Source organism: Crassostrea angulata, chromosome 8 (assembly GCF_025612915.1).
Source record: "Crassostrea angulata isolate pt1a10 chromosome 8, ASM2561291v2, whole genome shotgun sequence".
NCBI classification, from domain to species: domain Eukaryota; kingdom Metazoa; phylum Mollusca; class Bivalvia; order Ostreida; family Ostreidae; genus Magallana; species Magallana angulata.
This window is the reverse complement of record NC_069118.1, coordinates 48,373,918-48,396,785: the sequence shown is the minus strand read 5'-3', so window position 1 is coordinate 48,396,785 and position 22,868 is coordinate 48,373,918. Positions and strand designations below refer to the sequence as shown.

Here is a 22,868-nt window from a genome sequence, read left to right as displayed (position 1 = left end):
CATTGATTATTTCGGTTTCACAAATTTAAGGTTGGTTTAGTTTGTTTATATTGTTGCATCCTATCTTCCTGGTAGTTTGTTTATATTGTTGCATCCTATCTTCCTGCTCTGGACTTTCAAAAAAGTGATACATAATTGCTGAAATTTATCTTTTTTATAATACGTCATGATAATCTGTGAGGATTTTTCATTTTGAACCCCCCCCCCCCCCAAAAAAAAACAAGTTTAGTCAGATCTGAAAGTTTACTCGTCCCTTATCAGACTAATAGATTATATGTACAGGAGATAGCGGACTTCGGACTGTCGAACTGAAAAGCAGGAATGCGTATCGTGTATCCACCCGCGATGTCAACCTAGTATTTGTAGAGATGGAATTTGAAAAAAAAAATAAAACCGATATATAAATGGCTAAACATCATGTTTTAAAAAAATGTTCAACATTAACTTAATATTAATGTGCATATAAGACTATATGATAAAATAAATAGATTTACAGTAACAGACGAATAAATGAGAGATCGTAATCGTCTTTTCCTTCAGTTGAACTCAATTTAAAAAGATTTTTGTAAACAAATAAAAAACATTATATAAAAATCGAAATAGATTTTTAGTAGGAACCATTTCAAAATTATGTTTGTAATACTTCTCTTCTTCAATTGAACATTATGGGGAAAACGTTTTTGTGAGTAAAAAATAATAAAAAAAAAATAATTATGCAATAGATTTTCTATATAATTTGATATATGATAATTTTTATGATCAAATACTTCAAATCTTAAGCACAGGAACGGTTCATCTCTATTTTCAATACGGGCATTGAATCAGATCAGAATGTAAATGATTTGTTCACTGGTTCAATCTTTGTTAACTAATCTATGTATAAAGATGGTTATAAATACCTTAAGCTACACGTTATATGAAACTCACTACAGTACTGTGACATCACCCAAAAAAAATTCGCGCAATGCCATGTAAAATAATGTTGAAAAACGTATTTTAGCATATTTTAATTATAGCAAGGGCAGTCTTTACTTGCACTACATAAAGTGGGTATTGATGACGTACACAGAACAGCTACATATAGCGACATAAGCGATTTTCATTGAGTTTTAATGATTGTGACGTGATATTGAAAATTCGATGTTCGTAGCAATCACTCATCGTAGGTTCCCAGTATATCTGCGAAGAGCGATCGAGTCCAAGTAGCGTAGTAGACAATGCACTCGCTTGTCACCGCTACGACCCGAGTTCGATCCTCGTGATCGACGGTGGTTGTATGTGATAGGGTATGGCGGTCACCCGCTTGACACGTGGGTTCTCTCCGGGTACTCCGGCTTCTTCCCACACCAATGACCCCCTCGCGCTAACATGCGAGGCCGTGCCAACAAGAGATATATTGATATAAGTTATAGAACTTGCTTATCAATCGTTGTAAAATAAATAAAGTTCAGTTAGAGCGAGCCTTAATGATAAAGAACTAAAGAATTACACTTTTAAAACAAGTCATGTACCGTACCGTAAAAAAATTGATAGAACTGTACCGTGTTCTCAAAACGAACCCTACTGTAATCCCCCCTCCAAATAAACCGTACCGTTTAAATAATGTATTGTTCCATTCAAAAACATACCGCGCTGTGCAAAAAGCATGCAATGAGGAGTTGTGAAAGCATGACCCGTCAAATCTTCCGTACAATTGTAGAAATCCATAGTTGTGTCTCTCTCCCCCTTTTAATGAGTTTATGCCCAAATTATCTGCAGCCGTTCAGTATATCACAAGTAGACGCCAAACAAAGAGAAACTTACTGGACAACTCAAATTTATTTATTGTACTGGTGCTGGAGAATCAGAAATCTACTGGACTTGATTTAACAAGATGACTTCTTCACGAACATGTTTAATATAAAATGACAAAACAAATACCAATAGCTTAATTGGCAACAAATTGACAAAATTCATGTTTTGCAACAAAAAAGTGTCAAACAAACAAATCTATACATTGTATGCATTACATGATTTTAAATAGCATGATTAATATAAAAGTACGAAAAATAAACAATTGCAAAAATTGTAACTGTATATACTATAGCATAGAGCGCCTACATGCACTGTACTATACAATTTACTTTCTACAATGTTATAGCTTTCCACACTATGTTTGATTTTAGATTTGAGAAACATACAAAAAAAATACGGATTGAAAGAGTCGAAAAACAGAACGACGCAATCTCTGGTGACTATCTGACACTATAGTGCGTTCAAACAATTATAGTACAGCAAAACTTCAGATTAGTCACTAAGTCACTAAGCTTAGGGTTTCTGAACCCTCATAATTACATGCGATGGATATATCCACACTCCCTTGGACATCAACCAAGATAATCCTCTCGTCGATCGCTCACCATACAGACCGTTAACGTTGGCTCGATGACATTCCCTGAACCACCATCCTCCATTATTTGTGAGTGCGCAGTTTACGGTCGCCTCATCATTGTCGTCATCCCATGCAGAAAACATCATTCCATTAAAATAGCTCAAAGTTTCCGCTACAAAATAAAAACTACATGTATTTAAAGTTTTGTTATTAAAGAAGCAGGATTATTTCAGATATATTAGGTTTTTATTTAAAAAAAAAAAATCATTCATTATTATTTATCATTCATTCATTAAATGTTAAAACATTTCACCTGATTAAAAAAATTGACATTCATTGTACATGTTACATGTAACAGTCTATAAAATTAATATTTTTTTATCAAAAGGCATATTACTTCATATACAGATATGAACGATAATTCTATGGAAATAACGTTCTCAACAGTTTTTCCGACTATTTTATAATAAACATATTGCTTGGTTAAATATTTGGTTAATACTTTTTTCATGTAATAACCTGTTGAAATCCAAATATAATTTACCACGTGCAATTGTACTATAAGTTTCCCCCACCCTGTCCGATGTGATGTTTAAATTCATACTTTTTTTTGTACCAATGACGTATTTGAAAATTTTACGAGGATTTGTTTTCTTTTAACATTTTAGCTTTTATGCAAAAAAAACAAACAAAAACACCCCCCCCCCCCCCCAAAAAAAAAAAAACCCCAAAAATAAATAAATAAATAAAAAAATAAAAAACTAACCCCAGACGTTACAAGTGTTCAGAATTATGTCCAAATATACTTTGTTATAACCTTCTCATTAAAACAATTGTTACATATATATTCACAGATAGCAGATTAGTACAGTTACATATATCAAATTAATGTAACTTATAATTACCGAAAACAATTTCTTTGCTCTATGATAACTAGATACATTAGGTACGCAACTTGAAAATATCATATTACATACATAACATTCCATAACATTACAGTACACGTACATTACATATTCCTCCCCCGATACTCCGTCTTAGACGGATGATGAAATGACATGCTAGCATAGGCAGACAACAATGTGCATTTAACAAATAAACAGCATCGTTCACTTACAAATGTTGCCTGTGAAATTGTTGAACTGAACTTGGAAGCCATTCGCTTGAGAAGAAACGTCAAACCAAGAGTATTGTCCAAAATACCGTCTGTTATCAGCAACAAGTTCAACATGTAGAATGTGAAATCCTTCCAATGTTAGTCTATGGATAGCTTCATTGCCTGATTTGAAATAACATCGCATGATATTACACCGAGCAGTCCATTTCAATGAATTTACTTTTGTTAGAATTATAAGTTTGATTAGTTCTTTCTTGGAGTGAATTTTATTATGATATGTACATGTATAACAAAAATGCCTTACATTAAAAAGTATTTGTATCATTAGTATAATAGATAATTCAAAGTTAATTCATTACATAAAGAAAGTTGAGATAAAAAACTAGATGTTAGCAGAAAAGCTAAAATCAATGATATTATTACCAATCCAAAACTCGGAATCCAGAGAACCAAATCCAGTTTTGTACTCTTCCTTTGTTCTGTTGAAATTCACTGTTCCTGTACATCGTCGTTGAATTACCTGAAATGTGTACATTTTTAAACGATAATGTTCTTTCTTGATATCTTTAAATAGGGTAGGTTAAGGAAGCATATAGACAATTTAGCGTCATATTTTGACTGTAAAAACATAAAATCGCAAGAAAACGATACTGTTTTGAATCAGACCCAAAAAAAGAGTTGTCCCTGCATTAAAATCAGGTAGTACATTACTGCCACCTCGGTGCATTATCAGTGATAACTATAAATAGCTTACATTTATTCCTATCATATATATAAAATGAGATAGAACAACACTACCCCTCGATTTCCACAAAACAATACACATATCAAGTAAAGGAAAAACATCTCAGTTGTATCAAAAATGCTGCTAGAATCCTTTATTTCCTTTAATAAATAGATACATGTATACGTCCAGTTTTCTAAAAAAAAACCTTTTATATAGTTTGCACGAGAAATGGCTTGCTGCATCAAAGTGACACATCACATGGGATTCCAGCAGCACTTTTCAAGTTAAGCATTGTTCAAACTTTTGATACTTGTAAAATGTAAAACTCAAAACATACGGGGTAGAATTCATCAAGTCGGATGTTTATATTGTAAATAACGACAGAGGAAAGCCCGGTCGATAAATAACAGCATAATTACATACCTTTTAACGAATATTTGAAAAGAAACCCCCAAATGTTCCAGTATACTCTTGCTCAATTCTCAACAAATCACATCAAAATTCTTTATTAGAACTCTTAGATTTCTTATATTTTGAATCTATTTACAATGCTTTCTGATCAAATTTACATGACATTATACTTTCAGTCATTACGTCATCAATATGTTAATCTACGTAATACAGTTTAATTTCTGAAAAAAAATATTTCTGATATTCTTTTATTTGAATTTGGTCTATGTTTTGCTGTTTTAATATTTGAACAGGTATTTAATAACTAATATTTGTTATTTCGCGAAATTACATTTATTTACTATTCCATACCCTTCCTTAACACCCCTGTGGAATTACATTATGCAACTTTTTTGGTTTTTCATGGGTTTAACAAATAAAGAAACAAGAAATCATATTGATGCAAGCGTCCAATGGGCCGCAAAAATATAATTGTTGCATGAATCATCATTGGTTGTTTACATAAAAAACACCCCACAGAGAAAATAACGAGTTGGTTGTACTAATTTTAATTATAGATTTTAATTTTAATTACTACATTTTCAGCAACTCGTTTTGAATTTTAACATTTACTATCATTATTAAGAATAGAGTTATAAATTTATTCCTAAATGGAAGTATAAATCTTATCTACATTACAGTTTATGAAGATAATCATTGTTATTTTAAAAGAATTAAAAATAAATCTGGTTAGCCCAAATTTCCTGGTCCATAGAAATTTTCAGGTTTTTTTTTTCTTCATTTTTTTGCGTAAAAAATGATTTGGATGTCATTTCATGATAATTTTCTACCACAAAGCACATGGCAATACAATAAATTCACACACAAAGCCATTTCATTTGATGCAGCACATAGAAATTCAAATACATCATTTATATAAAAGTTTATGTCATTCAGGTCTTTAGTATGTCCCGTATACAGATCCCGATACAATGAAAAACTCCGAAATTTTTCGAATATATTATAGTCCCGATAAAAATGCGTCTAACACGACAGTCTATGAACAACTTTTCATTTACGAGCAAAACAAAAAATATGTAATATTTTGAAAAGGCATAAAACATATTTCTAAATGCATATTTACTTTAAATTGATAAAAATGAGCATAGCATATATTATTTAAAAAAAAACTATCCCGAAGAAACGCAGTTACAGTATTTAAATGTGTTTCAAATAACGGACCGCCTCCTGGCGGCCCGTAATAATTCACCATATTGTGCATTTTAATGTAAATAACTAATTCTATTATTTAACAGCAATGTATTCATTTGATTGTAACATAAAGAAATATTAAAGGAAAATAAGTTTCGTGTCAGAAATAAACAGATATGTTGAAAAGTTTACTGGGATATGAACTTGATTAGTCACGTGATCAAATCCTGTAAGACCAGAAAGACTTCTCAAAAGATTTGGTCATGTACCTATCAACATTGCTATTTATTACTTACATTTACCTTTGAGAAAATCACATTATTCAGAATAATGAACTTCACTGTGTTTTCAATTTTGTAATAACGGAACATGGAAACCAATGAGCACTGTTCATTGTTAGGTGAAAATAATGACCCCGTGAATCGTAAACATTTACACATGGAAATGAACTTTTCTGTTCCTCTAGATCTTTAGGTTGATAAAAGTAAATGCATTTGCAAGTTCAAATATTACAATTTGAAGAAAGCAATTATTCATCTGTATAAATTTATTTCTTACCATCCATTTCCTTCCATCTTCCAGAACCACTGGTACTCGTACAAACTGGGTATCGAGTTTCACAGATTCTACAGACGATGATTGTTTTAGAAAGTCACACTGTGGTATTTGTCCATTGTTTCCTAAATGAAATCATTGCTAAAATATGAACGTCTTGAGTCCAAATAATCAACTACATGTATACAGATTATTGTTATTGATTTATGAAATGAACAGTATAATTTTGTTTGAAAAGAAAAAAAAAACTGAATAAAAACAGACATTTAGAAATTACGAAATGGTATACTTCCACAAGAGTATTTTGAATGAAAATTATAAGGTCATTTTGCATTTGGTTGATAAATTTGCAAGCATGCATCTATAAAAAACTATATATACTCTCCTCTTATATCGTGGGTTCCGTTGTATTGCGGTATGTTCCAAAAAGTGACTTTGCTTTCATAAAGAATGATATTTTATTTTTAAAAAATAAAAACTGTCCGTTATAACTGAATCAGGCTTCCAGATTTCCAGTTCAGCAAAACAATGGAACTCTCTATTTTTGAAGGTGAATAAGACTTTGATTTAAAAATAGCATACGAAATAAACTACGTAAGTTGGGAAATTGATGTTTTTGAACAGCACTAATGACATGTGAAAATGATTACTTGGTATATCTTTTTTTAGGGAAAAAATAAGTACCGCGATATTATGAGACACCAGTATATAAATGGTTAATATAATTTTAAAAAGCTGTACACTTTTCTTCTGAAAAATAAATAAAAGTAAAAATTTTGCACATACCCGATTGATAACCTATCCAATTTCCATCATCATGACAGGTCATTTGAAAGTCGTGTTCATTTGATGACGGCATGTATCCTTCCTTTAATTGATAGCTCTTTACCAAGCCTATTCCAAACACAGTTTGCGTGTTTGGTTGTATCACAAGGTCAGCGTTGAGGAAACTAGGCGGAGAGCTGCATTCTAAAACGGCAAAGATTTTCAACTTGCTGTATCGTTGAATAAAGGGCCAAATATAGGAAACAAATGAAAAATATTTGCAATTTTCTATATAGCAGCATAAAAAAATAAAGAATTTAAGTAATTGGAGGACTGTGGCTATTCTTTTAACCAGATTTATTTCTGAGAGGGAGAATTTTGTATGAAGGCGTAGAACAATATTTAAATATCTAAAACTAAAACTTCAGAATATTTTCTCTACGAAATGATTGTTTTTGACAACAATGTCTAGTTCAATCAGTTAGGTAATTTAAAAACATTGTAGCATCTTTAATTATTTCTTTAGAATGTAAAGCGTGGTTTTATGAAAGAAAGTAAATTTCTATAAGAGATTATTGTACACTTTGTGAAAAATAGCATCAATATTATTATACAATATGAATTAAAATAAATTTGAAGCACATTTTTGAATGGTTAGAAGAAAAACATAACCTGATATTTTACAGACGTATTTAGTTGTGCCTCTAACACCGACGCACAACTCATTTAGACCGCAGTTGTGATTAGCACAGCTTCCAACAATATCCTGAAAAGAATCCCATTAAAAATATATTATGAATACACTACACGCAGATTAAGTACATTTAGAGTTTTAAAATTAACTTACAAACAAAGCTCAGAACCATTTAAGTGACTTTCTGGAACATATAATTAATTGCGCAATAAGTCTTCTTCATATATGTTACATATACAAGCCAAACTGAAGTCTTGCTAATTATCTGGTAGTCATTCTAAATATGACGTTACGTAAACATTAAACAATTTTACCATATTCCACTGACTCATATGACTGTAGACATATTCGTTATCCTCTTCTATAAGGCCGTTGTTGTAGACTAAGTAAGTGCTTACGGTTCCGATATAAAATAACCAATCTGGATCTTCACAATTTAACTCGCAATGTAATCTAATTCTCGAGTAATTAATGGATAGGCATCTTTTTCTTCGAAGACACTGTTCTACACAATCGATAAAATTCAAACCTTCTATCTTCAAAAAGACGCCATCTTTTCGTCTTGAGTTCCAGCGTATCTCATGGTACCCATTTATCTGGGTGCATAGAATATGATTTATTATTAACAACAAGCAAAAAAGCAAGACTCTAGTATTATCGATACCCATGTTACATGTAACAGTATTTTAAAAAAGCAAAATGTGTCCTGTTCATATTGGTGACTATATACAAAGGGCGGTGGAAGGGATGCATGGATTTCTTTAAAATTGACCAATCAATATGTTTGATGGGTTTGAATTCGAACATTAGTTCTAATTGTAAGAGCCACTTCACATTTATTTTATAACACTTACTTTGTTAAAAATATTGGTTAATCTTGAACTTATTTGTTCGGTAGTTATATGATATTTAGCTTAATTTACACCCAAGTCATTTTCTTTGCTCATACTACTTAACACGAAAATGAAACAATGTACACAGTGCATTTTATTCAAGTATATTGCTTGTCACTAATGCAGTTCATGGATTGCCAAAGAAGTGCTTTCATCACCATGCAGCCTGTTTCCGGTTATAAAAGCATCTCTAATCGATGTATTGTTTTAAACTTTACTCAATATTTATGCAATTGCTTCTCAAAATTAAACCATGTATTTACACCTATATCACCACAAAGTTGAATGATAATACAGGTATGTGATACACATTATAAGGTGTTATGCTCTTTAATGGTACAGTAAAATCTTCCGCCATGTTCATATTCCATGGGTGGTTTCTAGATAAGAATGGAAAGGGTTACCTCTAGAACTAAGTCAATTATAAAAATAGAGAAATAACTTAATTTGCCGTTAGAAATAAAATACATGTCAGATATATCATTTGTTGGTACACGTTTTCTTCCTTTTGGTTGGATCATTACAAAATTGTTTTATATTCCTGATTTTGTGAATTTGTGTTCTCTGCAGTAAAAATAAAGATATTTCAAATTGATTACAAAAGAGCAACCCCACTGCCTACATATATAAAGAATAAAAGATATAATAAAAGAGATTTAATTTAAAACATTTTTATTCTACATATGTTCAGCTTTTAAATTTATAATCCAAATTAATTATCTGAAGAAATGCTATTACATTGTAATATTTTAAAGTCTTATTTAATTTGCAATATAATAACTTTTGATAAAGTGTTGTTGCGTTTTCATGCTATAAAACTTATGAGAAAAGCAATACTACGTCTTTTAGATAATAGTAAAATGTTACGGTTTGGGAAATACGTGAAAATGACGTCTTTTGATCATGAAAAATGCCGTGCTTATTTTAAATCATGAGTGAGTGGCCAACATGATATAGAAAAGGTTCAATAGTTCAAAACTAAATTACATGCACGTGTATAAATATCGCTTTTTTAAGATTAAGATTTGTATTATTATGAAAAATAATTGTGGTTACAGCTATTCACACTTATTTTACACCAATCATTTTTTGATGAAATGCAGACTATCTATCAATACAAAACCTTGTACCGATATAGAATAGCCCTTTTTTCATGTCAGTGCAAATTTATAAAACATTATTCAAAGGAATCACAATTTGAATTGTAGTTTTAACGTACACTTGAAATATTTATACATCTGAAATCTATCAATGCTTAAATATGTGTCAAGGCATAACCATTATTGATGATATATCAGAAAATCGAAAATAATGAAAAACACGACAGATTGGTATAAGGTGAATATTCAGCTCAACAGTTTCTAGCAATTGATCTAATGTAGAAGCAAAAATATTCGTTGAGGATTTAATTTTGTTATTTTCGTTGACAGTTTAAATCAACGAAATAAAATCCATGACGAGTAATAATAAGTAACTACAGCAGAGCTCGTGGCAAAGTCATGCCACGAGTAGGTCTTCCGTTGTTGCTGCGGGTTGGAAATATATGTGATATGGTTTCAAACGATTTTAATGACTAAACTTTCAGTTCTGCTTTTGTTATAAAAACGTGTTGTGATTGAAAGCCTTATATAAAACATGTTTTGAAAAAGAAAGGAAGAAAATGGTTTAGGAAAACTATTTGTCGAACACAGTTTGTGTAATCGTATCAAAAATTCTTTAAAAAATGAGATGTTAAATGGCGATTTAAATTTTCAAAGGGTAGCAAGCGTTGTTATAAACAGTATGTACTCATGATTCATGTCAGGAGTTGAATATTTTTTAAACCGAACACACCTACAAAACACGAAACCTTTTGTCTAAGATAACTTCTTTATTCAAATCTTTCAAAATTTTCGAAGACTATGTGCAAGTTTGGAATTGTTACGTGCTTACAAAATTTAGTAATTAGTCAAAATTGATGCATATGGCATCTCTGAACTTTTCAATAGGGAAATGTGTGTCGTCTGATATTATTTAATGATACGAGTAGACTTGGACATTCAAAATAATATATCATCAGCTAAAAAAAAAGATCGGCGGGAGAATTTATGCAAAAGCGAGCATCTAAGTTTTACACCAGATGTGCTGTTTCATAGAGACACCGCTATGTGCAGTGTAACGTGAATTAAATAACCTTATTTACAGAAATGAATATTACCTCTCTCGACGATGTAATAATATGCAAAATCCATATTTTTATGTCAGTGGGTTGATTTATAAAATTGAAAAAAAAACTTCAATTGCGCTTGTGTTAATTGGAGTTCTGGGAAGGAATTAGATAGTCCGTGTTAGAGAAATTCGAAGAAGTTATGAAACTGGTCAGTTTCTAGATCGAACTGCGCATTGATGTATTAAAAGACAATCATGTGTATCGTCTGTAGCCACGGTCCGGAATCCGTATGTGCAGTCATAAATTGTATGTTTATCGATACACCTTTATCTCCTCACCTACAGCCATACAAATGAGGGTGCAACCTTCATATACACATGCATAGTATCATAGTTCTGGAAACTATTTATCTTGTATTTTAATATATTGAGTATTCATTGTTCACCTAAAATTAGTATTCCACTGGCTGTAGCTAACCTTGTAAGTAAATTTAGTTGCATTACAACCTCATAATACACAACTTCAATTAAAAGGTTTTTTTTTATCAATTATCATACAATTAGCAATAAATAAAATCCCCAATAACGCACTTAAGTTTAACTTTGAGAAGTGCATATATTTTTTGGAGGCAGATATGTCGCTATATTATAGTCTGCAAGTCAAGTGAACTATTATGGTCTTTCAAAGAAATAAGAAATCTGTCGACACTTGCAGTACTTTGATGATTTCTATGGCGATCGACTGCATTGCATAATGTAGTCGTATTTCCCAAGAACAAAATTTCCTTTGACTTCCAACTTTCAATTATAATATATCATGAATTATTTTGTTCATAACTATAGAAGTTTAGCGTGTTCAACAGGTTAATTTATTAGCCACACTCTCAGGTTACGATTTCACATCTTTAATGTGAAGATGATTGACTTCGAATAATATTCTTATTGTTAATAAGGGCACCTTTCAACTGTTACTCAATTACATATGTTCTGAGTTGTGTGCGCTAAAGCGACACAAGATTTTCGGTTGCACGTGGCGATTGAATTAACACAGACTGACGGAATAAACAAACGGGTGGGAAAGTGAAACACGTTGAGGAGAAAATGTTACATATAAGAAGAAGTCACCAAAAATAATTTTCGACAGATCTGGATATCTTTTCGCCATTTTAAAAAAAGTCCAGCGCGAGCACTTGTCAGCGGGGCGGGAGGAGGGGGGACGCAGCAATGCGTTCGCTTCCACACTCACACGAACAACCATGTATTAGAAAAACTACAGAGTGATTAATATGTGACAGATAGAATCTAATTTGTTTAAAGTTGTTTAAAACTCATGTGAATATTCTTTCAAATAATCATCAAATGCCTCAATTCAGGAAAATTCAGGACATTCTTTTATCGTGCTAACACCTTCCGCAAACATGTAACATGGAACTTTGATTATAATTTGAGATAGGTAAAGTTAGCTACTAGTAACTGGCTACTAGTAACTGGCTACGAGAAGTAAGAAAACCTAGCTACTAGTAACTGGCTACGAGATAAAATCAAAGTTGGCTACTAGTAACTGGCTACTAGTAACTGGCTTCGAGAAGTAAGAAAAGGTAGCTACTAGTAAATGGCTACGAGATGAAAGAAAATTGGCTTCTAGTTACTTGTTACTGTCCATGTATGAACACATACCTAGGATTTCTATTTGTGTTCTTAAGATGTACATTGCACTATATTACTGTCAATTGTCAATATATCTCAAGTAGCTGTATATATAAATTGAAGATATATGCCAGTCTTGCTAATATCAACATTCCTTTAGGTCATCCACATAATATTACGACACAGGTACTCAGATATCTCTCTTTATGTAGTCAGCTACTTTTGCATTTTGTTACAAATATCTTTATCTTTTGGCGGTGTTGGCAATATATCTCAAGTAGCTGTATATATAAACTGAAGATATATGCCAGACATGCTTATTTCAACATTTTGTCAAGTCATCCGCATAATATTACGGCACAATTACTCAGATATCTCTCTTTATGTAGTCAGCTTCTTGTGCATTTTGTTAGAAATATCTTTATTTTTTGGCGGTTTTGTCAATATATCTCAAGTAGCTGAATATATAGATTGAAGATATATGCCAAACCTGCTAATATCAACATTTTGTCAAGTAATCCACATAATATTACGAAAGAATTACTCAGATATCTCTCTTTATGTAGTCAGCTACTTGTGCATTTTGTTACAAATATCTTTTTTTTGCGATTTTGTCAATATATCTCAAGTAGCTGAATATATGGATTGAAGATATATGCCAGACATGCTAATATCAACATTCCTTCAAGTCATCTGCATAATATTACGACACAATTACTCAGATATCTCTCTTTATGTAGTCAGCTACTTGTGCATTTTGTTACAAATACCTTTATCTTTTGGCGGTTTTGTCAATACATCTCAAGTATTGGAATATATAATTTGAAGATATAAGCCAGACATGCTAATATCAACATTCCTTCAAGTCATCCGCATAATATTACGACATAATTACTCAGATATCTCTCTTAATGTAGTCAGCTACTTGTGCATTTGTTACAAATATCTTTATCTTTTAAAGGTTTTGTCAATATATCTCAAGTAGCTGAATATATGGATTGAAAATATATGCCAGACATGCTAATATCAACATTCCTTTAAGTCATCCACATAATATTACGACACAATTACTCAGATATCTCTCTTTATGTAGTCAGCTACTTGTGCATTTTCTTACAAATATCTTTTTTTTGGCGGTTTTGTCAATCTCAAGTAGCTGTTAATATAAATTGAAGATATATGCCAGTCTTGCTAATATCAACATTCCTTTAGGTCATCCACTTAAAATTACGACACAATTACTCAGATATCTGTCTTTATGTAGTCAGCTACTTGTGCATTTTGTTACAAATATCTTTATTTTTCGGTGGTTTTGGAAAAACATCTCAAGTAGCTGTATCTATAAATTGAAGATATATGCCAGAGCTGCTAATATCAACTTCAAAAAATGTGAAGTGTCATTGATCAAAAATGTTAATAATGTAAATGAAGCAGCGCGTATGAATACAAAACAACAACAGCAACAATATTCAAAATGGATGCGCCTTCAGCTGATGCAGAGCTTTTGAGCTGAATTTAATGGATTAAACACAAATAGTGAGTTAAAATCTAAACCGGCTGAATTGAAAACGAAAGGAAAATACACGCAATAGCTTGTGATATTCACTGTGCAGAAAAATTCGTAATAATTCTAGTTTTCATGTGAGATCGCTGGAATATGCAACTGGACATAACCATCCAAGGAGAGGCGATCGTCGACAAAAATAGTTGATATGTCGACAAAGAATAGTATTTATAAGCGACTTTTGTAAACGTAGGGTAACTAGATAGCCAGGAATGTACTTAAATGCTATATCTGCCGCTTGGAATGCGCCGAAGGAGTTGATGTATTACTCATAGCTTTGCTTTACGATGCTTATATTCTGATGACCAATCAGGTACGTGTGTAAATTTAGAAATCATCGTTACCAAATTTGAACAGCAGTGTTACCGTGAAAGTTTATATGCATTTATGTTCGCTATAATTATTCTGGAAAAGGAATTTTTAACAGCCAGCCTCGCAGTAATGTTGACTGATCTCAAGCAGACGAAATCGTGAAAAGGCGCTTAATGTTCTATTTCGTGAATCAAATAATGTGTTTGTTTTTTTTTGAAGGTTAAACTTTCAAGTTTTACTGTTTATAAAGTCGTATTGTGTTTGCTGACAATAAAACAGACACAACTTTACTCTTTGATGACAGTGTTTATTTTGGAAATTCCCGTTCTATAATTAGTGTTAGATCAGAACAGTTTAGAAAAGTAGATCCGGCAAAATTTTATTGATGCAGGTATCAAAGAAATTTTTCGACCAATCAGAAGCGTCAATATCTCATCAAACGAATAAATATTAAATGATATTCGATTTACTTCAGAAACACTGTAATAACATATGTCAATACCAATACAGAAAGATTCAATCTTCAATGTGTTTACTGTTTGGCAGTTTATTGCATTATTTTTTGGTTAATCAATATTAAGCCACGAATCTAGTAACTTACCCGACACAACAATCACACATACAGTATAAAAGCATACTGTGAACAACTTTTATTCGCGTGTGAGAAATTTTCGCAAGGTTCGTGAGAACTTCATTGTTGCAAATATTTCTCGGTCGGACCATATCTCACTGCCATATAGTTGTTAATAAAAAAATGTGCGGAAGGGGCTTGATCGCGAAATATAATCGCCACGAACCGGTTCATCTCGAGTAAATCGCCAAATAGAATTGCGTCGGGAATAATAGTTTATTTACAGTACACTTAAGTGTGTTTACAAATGAGAAGGGGGGGGGGGCATATAACAAAATATCGCTACTTGGTGGCAGCTCTGATTTGTATAAGTAGATGATGTGGCGTCGTGATTTTAGTTCGAGGAGTAATGTAAATATTTAGTCCCTAAACCACCCCCCCCCCAAAAAAAATGTTAAAACAATTCTGGCAGATGTCGTTGATGGTAAAAAGTTTCTTTTTACTATTTTTTTGTAAATCGGATAAAAGATGCTTAGATTTTTCAAGTTTTATTGTAATATGATGAGAGAGAGAGAGAGAGAGAGAGAGAGAGAGAGAGAGAGAGAGAGAGAGTCTTTTTATCTTCTCATATCACTATATATTTTATAACCAAGAAAAATTATATCAATCTGCTTTAATTGATATTAAATGTATGAATTAAATATATTACACATATATGCAAACATCAAATATTCAGGTATCCAAAATGTTAGGTTTTGCTGTTTAAGTATACATGAAAATTTCATTAACACTTGAGTACAATTATAAGAAGGCTCTTTGTGTCAAAATGGAGTATTTTATTCATTTTCAATGATACGACTTCTTATATTATCATAGTTAGTTTAAAAAGTTAAGGTTGCGCAGCTCACATGAAATACATACAAAAATGATAATTGTTATCATGTTTTGTATACTTGTTTTATTAGGTAGCAAGGGACAGTTTCGAATAAAGTACCCGTCAATATTTTTGTAAAATTGAGAGTTGCTGTACTTGAAGGCTTATGAGTGTTGCTAAAATTCATGAAATGATTTTTAATGATTATCATTAGTTATAGGGGTGTCTCTTGTTGAAATTGATGTAACCGTTCTTGGACGAATAAAACAAAACACCAAGACGATTGTAGGGTTCTATATTATATATTCTGAGCGTTACGTCGCATTAATCGTTTCACCCTAAAACAATACATAAAACATATAAGCACACCACTATAACAACACAAACATTATAGACATCACAAACATGTATAACATATATTTACTTATAGGTCAATTATATCGCTTTACATTTAATCGCAATACACGATAAATCTGAATTTTATGTTAAATAACATTTCCAACTCTTAGAAACATCACTCTAATATGTAGATTATATGAAAACTATTTACAATAATGAATTTCAACAGATAGTTACCAATTTATGGAACTAGGTGCACGACACTGCATATACGTAGTTATCAATCAGCGGATCAGGGTCATTATATGACTTGACCTATTCATAATTTATACAATATATATATAAGATATTGTCTACTATACAATTAAATTTATAAGACATATACTGCTCACTGATATTTACATTGCACTGTATTCAAAACGTTCACTCTACACACTCATACTTATATATTAACTTTATTTATTCATTTTAATCTTTAACCTATAGTTTTAAAAGAATAACTTACAAGTCTGAGTCTGTGTGCTTTGTCTCAGTCTGAAACACACCTGTCTAGCTAGAAGTCTTGGTTGCAATTAAAGAATTACAGAACCAGAATACAAAAGAATATCTCCCGCCAAACTCTATCAGTAGTGACCAATACTGACCAATCACAAACCGTAGATATAAAAATACCTATCTTCAAATGGAATAATCCAAACCTCCTTAAATAAATAACCTAAACGGACTATACCATTATTTATAATAGGAGTGTTTAAGTTTACACACACTTGTAAGTATTAGTGCAGCGCAAAGAGTGAAAGATGGAAAAAGTGAATGAATGAATAACTGAATAATTCTAAAAATAAAACTATGTCAAACTATCACAAACTCCCCCCCCCCCCAGTTGTGAAATGACGTCCTCGTAATTTCCAACTGAGTACTGAAATAGCTATGATCATAAAAAAACAATATATCTACAATTTGCTAATAATGTCTGAAATGCAACCTAATAAAATATTTCTTTCCTCTGACCGATTTGTGTTTTCTAAAATTTGCTTCAAAATACTCAACTCTTCTCTTCGCCTGTCGCAAATCTGATACAGCTGATAATCGGCAAATCTCTTTGGCGGTCGTCTAGTTCTTGCAGATCTCCTTAACCCTATCTCAGCACCAGGTTCAGAGCCATCACCCTCCTCATCTTGGGGTGCAGGGTCTTCTGCGGCTTCCCTTTCTGGCTGTGTAACCTCTTCTTCTACAACTCTAACTGGTTCCTTAGAAATCTCTATAGGAGGTCTTTGTACAGGTACCTTTACAACTTGGATCTCATATTCTGAGTCACTATCACTGATATCTAGATCTGCCACATCATTTTGCTGCTTCAACTCTGTTTCTTCTTCATTCTGTGTTGTGTCCTTCTGTTTATTGGCTCTTGGTTTGGGAATTGGTTTCTCCTGAAACTCTGGGTCTATGCATCCTATTGGCTTCTTTCCGGTTCCATCCTCTCTCTGTACTACATAGACTGGTACTTCTTTGTTTGACTGGCGCAATACGATGTATGCTTCCTCCTCCCACTTATCAGCTATCTTGTGTTTACCATCGAAAGCAACAACCTTGACAAGAACTCTATCTCCATCATGAAGATCTATACCTCTTACCTTTAAATCATAATACTTACCCTGTTTCACTCTTAACCTATCAGCTGATTTCCTCGCCAGATGGTACGCTGTCTTCATTCTTGTTCTGGGGTCTTCTATGTACTTGGTAAGTGGTTTTTTCTCTTGATTGTTGATTCCGAAAGCAACATCAACTGGCAAAAGTGGTTCACGGCCAAACATCAATCTGTACGGTGATTGTCCTGTACTCTCATGCCTGGTACTGTTGTATGCCTGCACCAGGGGAGAAAGGTACTTCTTCCAGTTGGTCTTTTGGGCTGGATGGGGAGTTCCAAGCATGTTGAGTAGCGTCCTGTTGAATCTCTCACACATCCCGTTGCCCATGGGATGATAGGGAGTGGTCCTTGATTTCTTCATCCCTGTAATCAGACATAGTTCCTTGATGATATTTCCATCAAAATTCGCATCCTGATCACTTGTATTCTGACTGGAATGCCATAATTGGTAATGAAATTGTTGTAGAAAGCCTCTGCTGTGGTTTTAGCTGTAAAGTTCTTCGTGGGCACAGCCACAGCAAACCTGGAAAAATGATCTGTAATGATCAGTATATGCTGGAAGCCTCCTTTAGATGGTTCAAGTGTCAGGAAATCCATGCACACCAATTCAAGGGGGTATGATGTCTAGATTGGCATGAGAGAGGCTCGCTGGTTAGTTGGAACCTTCCTACGTAGACACCTATGGCAATTCTTGATCAATCTATCAATATCACAATTCATACCGTTCCAGTAGAATATGTCGCGGACCAGAGATGTTACACGGTCACGTCCTTGATGTCCAAAATCATTGTGTAGATTTTTCAACACCACTGGGATCATATCCCTTGGAACTACTATCTGTTTTATGCATGTATCATCTATAGTAACTTTCCTCTTTAAGATTCCTTCTTCCATAATTAATAGATGAAAATTTCTAATAAGTGCTAGAAAATGAGTAGAGGTTGGTAGATCACTCATTCGGGGTCTCTTACCTGATTTGACATAATGCATCCACTTCTGTAATACTGGGTCTTTGTGTTGAGCTTCTTTCCAGTCAACCTGTTGAAACTGGGAAATTTCAGAATTTAACTGATTAACTAATTCTGAATCTACAGATAAATTCTCTACAAAAGGAATCTCTAACTGAATAGATTGACATAATGCTTTCATACATCATCTGAAATAGAAGACATGTCATTAGTTTGTTCAGTTAGTCTTGATAGTCCGTCTGCGTCCGAGTTCTTAAATCCAGGTCTGTATTGAATATCTAAATCAAAATTAGCTAAAGAAGCCAACCATCGATGACCTGCAGAGTCTAACTTGGCTGAGGTCAATATGTAAGTAAGTGGGTTATTATCCGTCAAGACTTTAGTCTTACTCCCTAGTATATAATCCTTAAATTTGTCGCATACTGCCCACTTCAGTCCTAAAAATTCAAGTTTGTGGGCGGGGTAGTTTTGTTCTGGTTTAGTGAGGCTCCTACTGGCATAGCTGATGACTCTCTTCACATCTCTTTGTTTCTGATATAGAACTGCACCAAGAGCAATCTTACTTGCATCTATGTGCGGTTCAAATGGCAGGCTGTAATCAGCATAACCGAGTATAGGTGGAGTTGCTAATGCTTCCTTCAATCTGTCAAAAGCATTCTGTTCCTCACTTCCCCACTTCCAGACTTTTCCTCTCTTCTTGCTTGATCTCTTACTACCTGTTGGTATGAGCATCAACTCTGATAAAGGTCTTGCTATCTTGCTGAAGTGTCTGATGAATTTGCGGTAATAACCGACAAAACCTAAACATTTCCCAACTTCTTCTGGAGTTGTAGGTATGGGCCAATTAAGAACTTTGTTCGTTTTCTCTGGGTCTGTCTTAATACCTTGATTAGAAACTATATGACCTACATATCTGACTCTTTCCTGTAAGAAATTACATTTCTTAGGGGAAAGCTTCAACCCTGCTGCCCTTAACTTGTCAAATACTTGTTGAAGTCTATCTAGATGTTCTTTATATGTTCTTGAGAAGATGATAATGTCATCAAGAAAAATAAAACAGATGTTAAGGTTCAATTCTCCAAGACAGTCTTCCATAAGTCTTTGGTATGTAGCCGGGCTGTTCGGAAGGCCAAAGGGCATCCTATTATACTCAAAGAAGCCTAGGGGGCCAACAGTTTAGGCTGTGCGCTCTTTGTGGCTCTCCTCAATTTTTATTTGATGGTATCCAGATTTGGCATCTAGAACTGTGAAGTAGGAATTGCCTGATAAACTGTCTAGGATCTCCTCAATTCTAGGAAGGGCATAGGCATCTTTCTTGGTCTTGTTGTTCAACTGTCGGTAATCCACACACATCCTTAAATCTCCGTTTTTCTTCCTCACCAAGACAACGTTGCTGGAAAATGGCGACTTGGATTTCCGGATGATTCCTGCTGTCAGTAGTTGTTGTATGTGATCTCTGACTTCCTTAAACATGGATGGGGGTATTCGCCTGTGACGCTGTCTAAAAGGTGTATGATCCGTCATCTCTATCCTGTGTTTGACTGTGGTGACGTGGCCAATATCTGTCTCACCCCAGGAGAAAATGTCCCTATTTCTCGCTATCACCTCTTTAGCCATGGCAAATTCCTCCTTTGTCAGGTTGTCTTGGGAAATATTAAAGTCGACTGCCTGGGACGTGTTGTCTCCTGCAGGAAATTCTGGTATGTCCGCCACAGTGACTGGCTGAATTTCTGCAATAATCGCTCTATGTGGTACCCTGACAGTCCTTGTTGTTACATTGCTTACAGTCACCCACACTGTCTCTCTCTTCTGGGGATTATAGTCAACTAAGTTTGGGATGATGTCTAAATCTGCAGGAATTGCTGATTTCTCTGTTGTCTGAATAATTGCCATGGTCTGTTTATAAGGAAACATCTTGTCTGCATATCCTTCTATTGTCACTTCAGAATTTGGTTGGATAGTAATGGGATTTATTTCCGCAGACTTGATTACTGCCAGTCTGTATTTATTCTTCATTAACTCTCTTTCCCTTAATGCTAAACATCGAAATGTCCAATACCAGGGCTCATGCAGTCTTGATATCTGTAAGAATCTTTCTCCATGACATTCCTTTATTCCTCCCATTATGGAATTAAGAATGTTTGTCCCTAGTAATACTGGAACCTTCTGGTGATAATCTGTATCATTAACTACCAGGAATAAACATGTATACTGTCTGTCATCTCCTAATCCTTCCGATATGACATCTAGCTCTACCGCACCTTTATAAGGTAAATTACTGCCATCAGCACATTTCAACTCAAATAAATCTCCGATATCTTGAATTTCTACATCTTGCAAATTTTGTTCATAAAAAGATTCACAAATAGTGGAAACTGTTGATCCTGTATCTAACAATGCTGCTGTAAGTATTCCATTTATTCTTATCGTTACTTCTGTGTTATCTCTAATAATTCCTGGAAGTTGACGCTGTCTATCAGTACAACCTAGCGTCCGCGTCTCGAAGCAGGTCGCTGTGAGTTTAAATCTCTTTTGTGGTCCAAGCGTACACGACAGCCATATTGTATATGTCCAACTTGTCCACATCTATAACAAACAACTTCTCCCTCATTTCTTCTCTCTTGTGGGTAATCTTTCCTCTGTTTCTATAATTTCCTTGATATTGTTGATCCTGAAAATATCCTCCTTGACCTTGAAATCTTGAATTATGTGGTTTTTCAGTTTGATATTTCTGACGTACAACATCAATATCCTCTTTCATCTGATTCACTTTAGTGTCCATCTTTTGAATCATTGCTTTCAATTCATCCATCTTTGAATCACTGGTAACAGTCTGATGGATAGTGGCTTTCTTACTGGCATCTTTATGTCTGATCTTCTCTTGTTCTACCTTCCTAATCGCCTTTCTTAATTCATCAAAGTCAATGCACTCTTTAAATATATGGTCAGTTATGTCCTTTAGGTTTTCTGCAAGTCCATTCCAGAACATGTTTCGTAACATCTGATCTGTGTTTGTTGGAACAATTTCACCATTCTGTATCACCTTATTCAACAGATCCTCTAATCGACAGCTCCATTCTGAAACATCTTCATTTTCTTTTTGAGATGCACTGTAAAACTGGGACAAAAGATTCTCATTGTCATCAACAATTCCATAGACACTGTCAAATCTCTGCAAAATTTCATCAATAGATGCTTCTGTTCCGAGTCGCATCAGGACTCTTGCTGCATTTCCTCAAAGTGATCTTCTGATGCTCTGCAGAACTGCTGATGTCTTAACGCCATCTCTAATCAAACACTCAACTTCATAACGCCACAAATCATATGATGTTTCGCCTTTCTTATCTCCAGAAAAGAATGGCAGTTTCGGAGTGTTAGTGGTATATGATGTTGTTTCTTTTGGACTACTTGATGCATTATTATCCTGAGGCATGTCCATCTGCAATGTCCTTGGTGCTGCCCAATTTGCATAACTTATCAACCAGGATTTAAGTTCTTCTCCAGATTTTAGTTTTGGTTTCACTCCAAGTTCCTTGAAAGATTTAGCTAACTTTTGTAGTTCCTCCTGTGTTAAGTCCTCTTCTGACATGATGATTAAACACCTTATATGACTGAACTAACAACTTAAATACGTTTCTATTCTAACTGAATTCTAAGCCGATAACACTGAATAATCTGATAAATTAACTTAATTGGATAAATAAACTAAGTTTCTAAAAAAAAACTCTGAAAAAGAAAAATATATATGTTAACTAATTAACTGCTAAATAACTTAATTAGACCAATTAATAATTCTACACTAATTGATTTAAAGTTAAGAGCAATAAGTCAAATTCAATCAATAAGTTCTGAAAAAAATTAACTAGATTTAAGTAAGTTTTAACTAAATAACTAAGTTCTATATAAATAACTAAGTTATCTCGGTACTGATTATTACTAATTACCAAATATAAATCCTTAATATGTAAAAAAAAATACAAAAGCGGAATGAAATAGACACGAAATAGAAGAAACCGACACGAGTTGATTAATATAAAGAAACCGACGCGTTTACTTAAATATTGGAGTCAAAT

General features: G+C 33.4%; 1 pseudogene; it reads right to left on the bottom strand.

Annotated features, from left to right (window-relative positions):
* Positions 1–1,810: 1,810 nt before the first annotated feature.
* Positions 1,811–10,955, bottom strand: LOC128158861 (uncharacterized; annotated as a pseudogene).
* Positions 10,956–22,868: the final 11,913 nt, after the last annotated feature.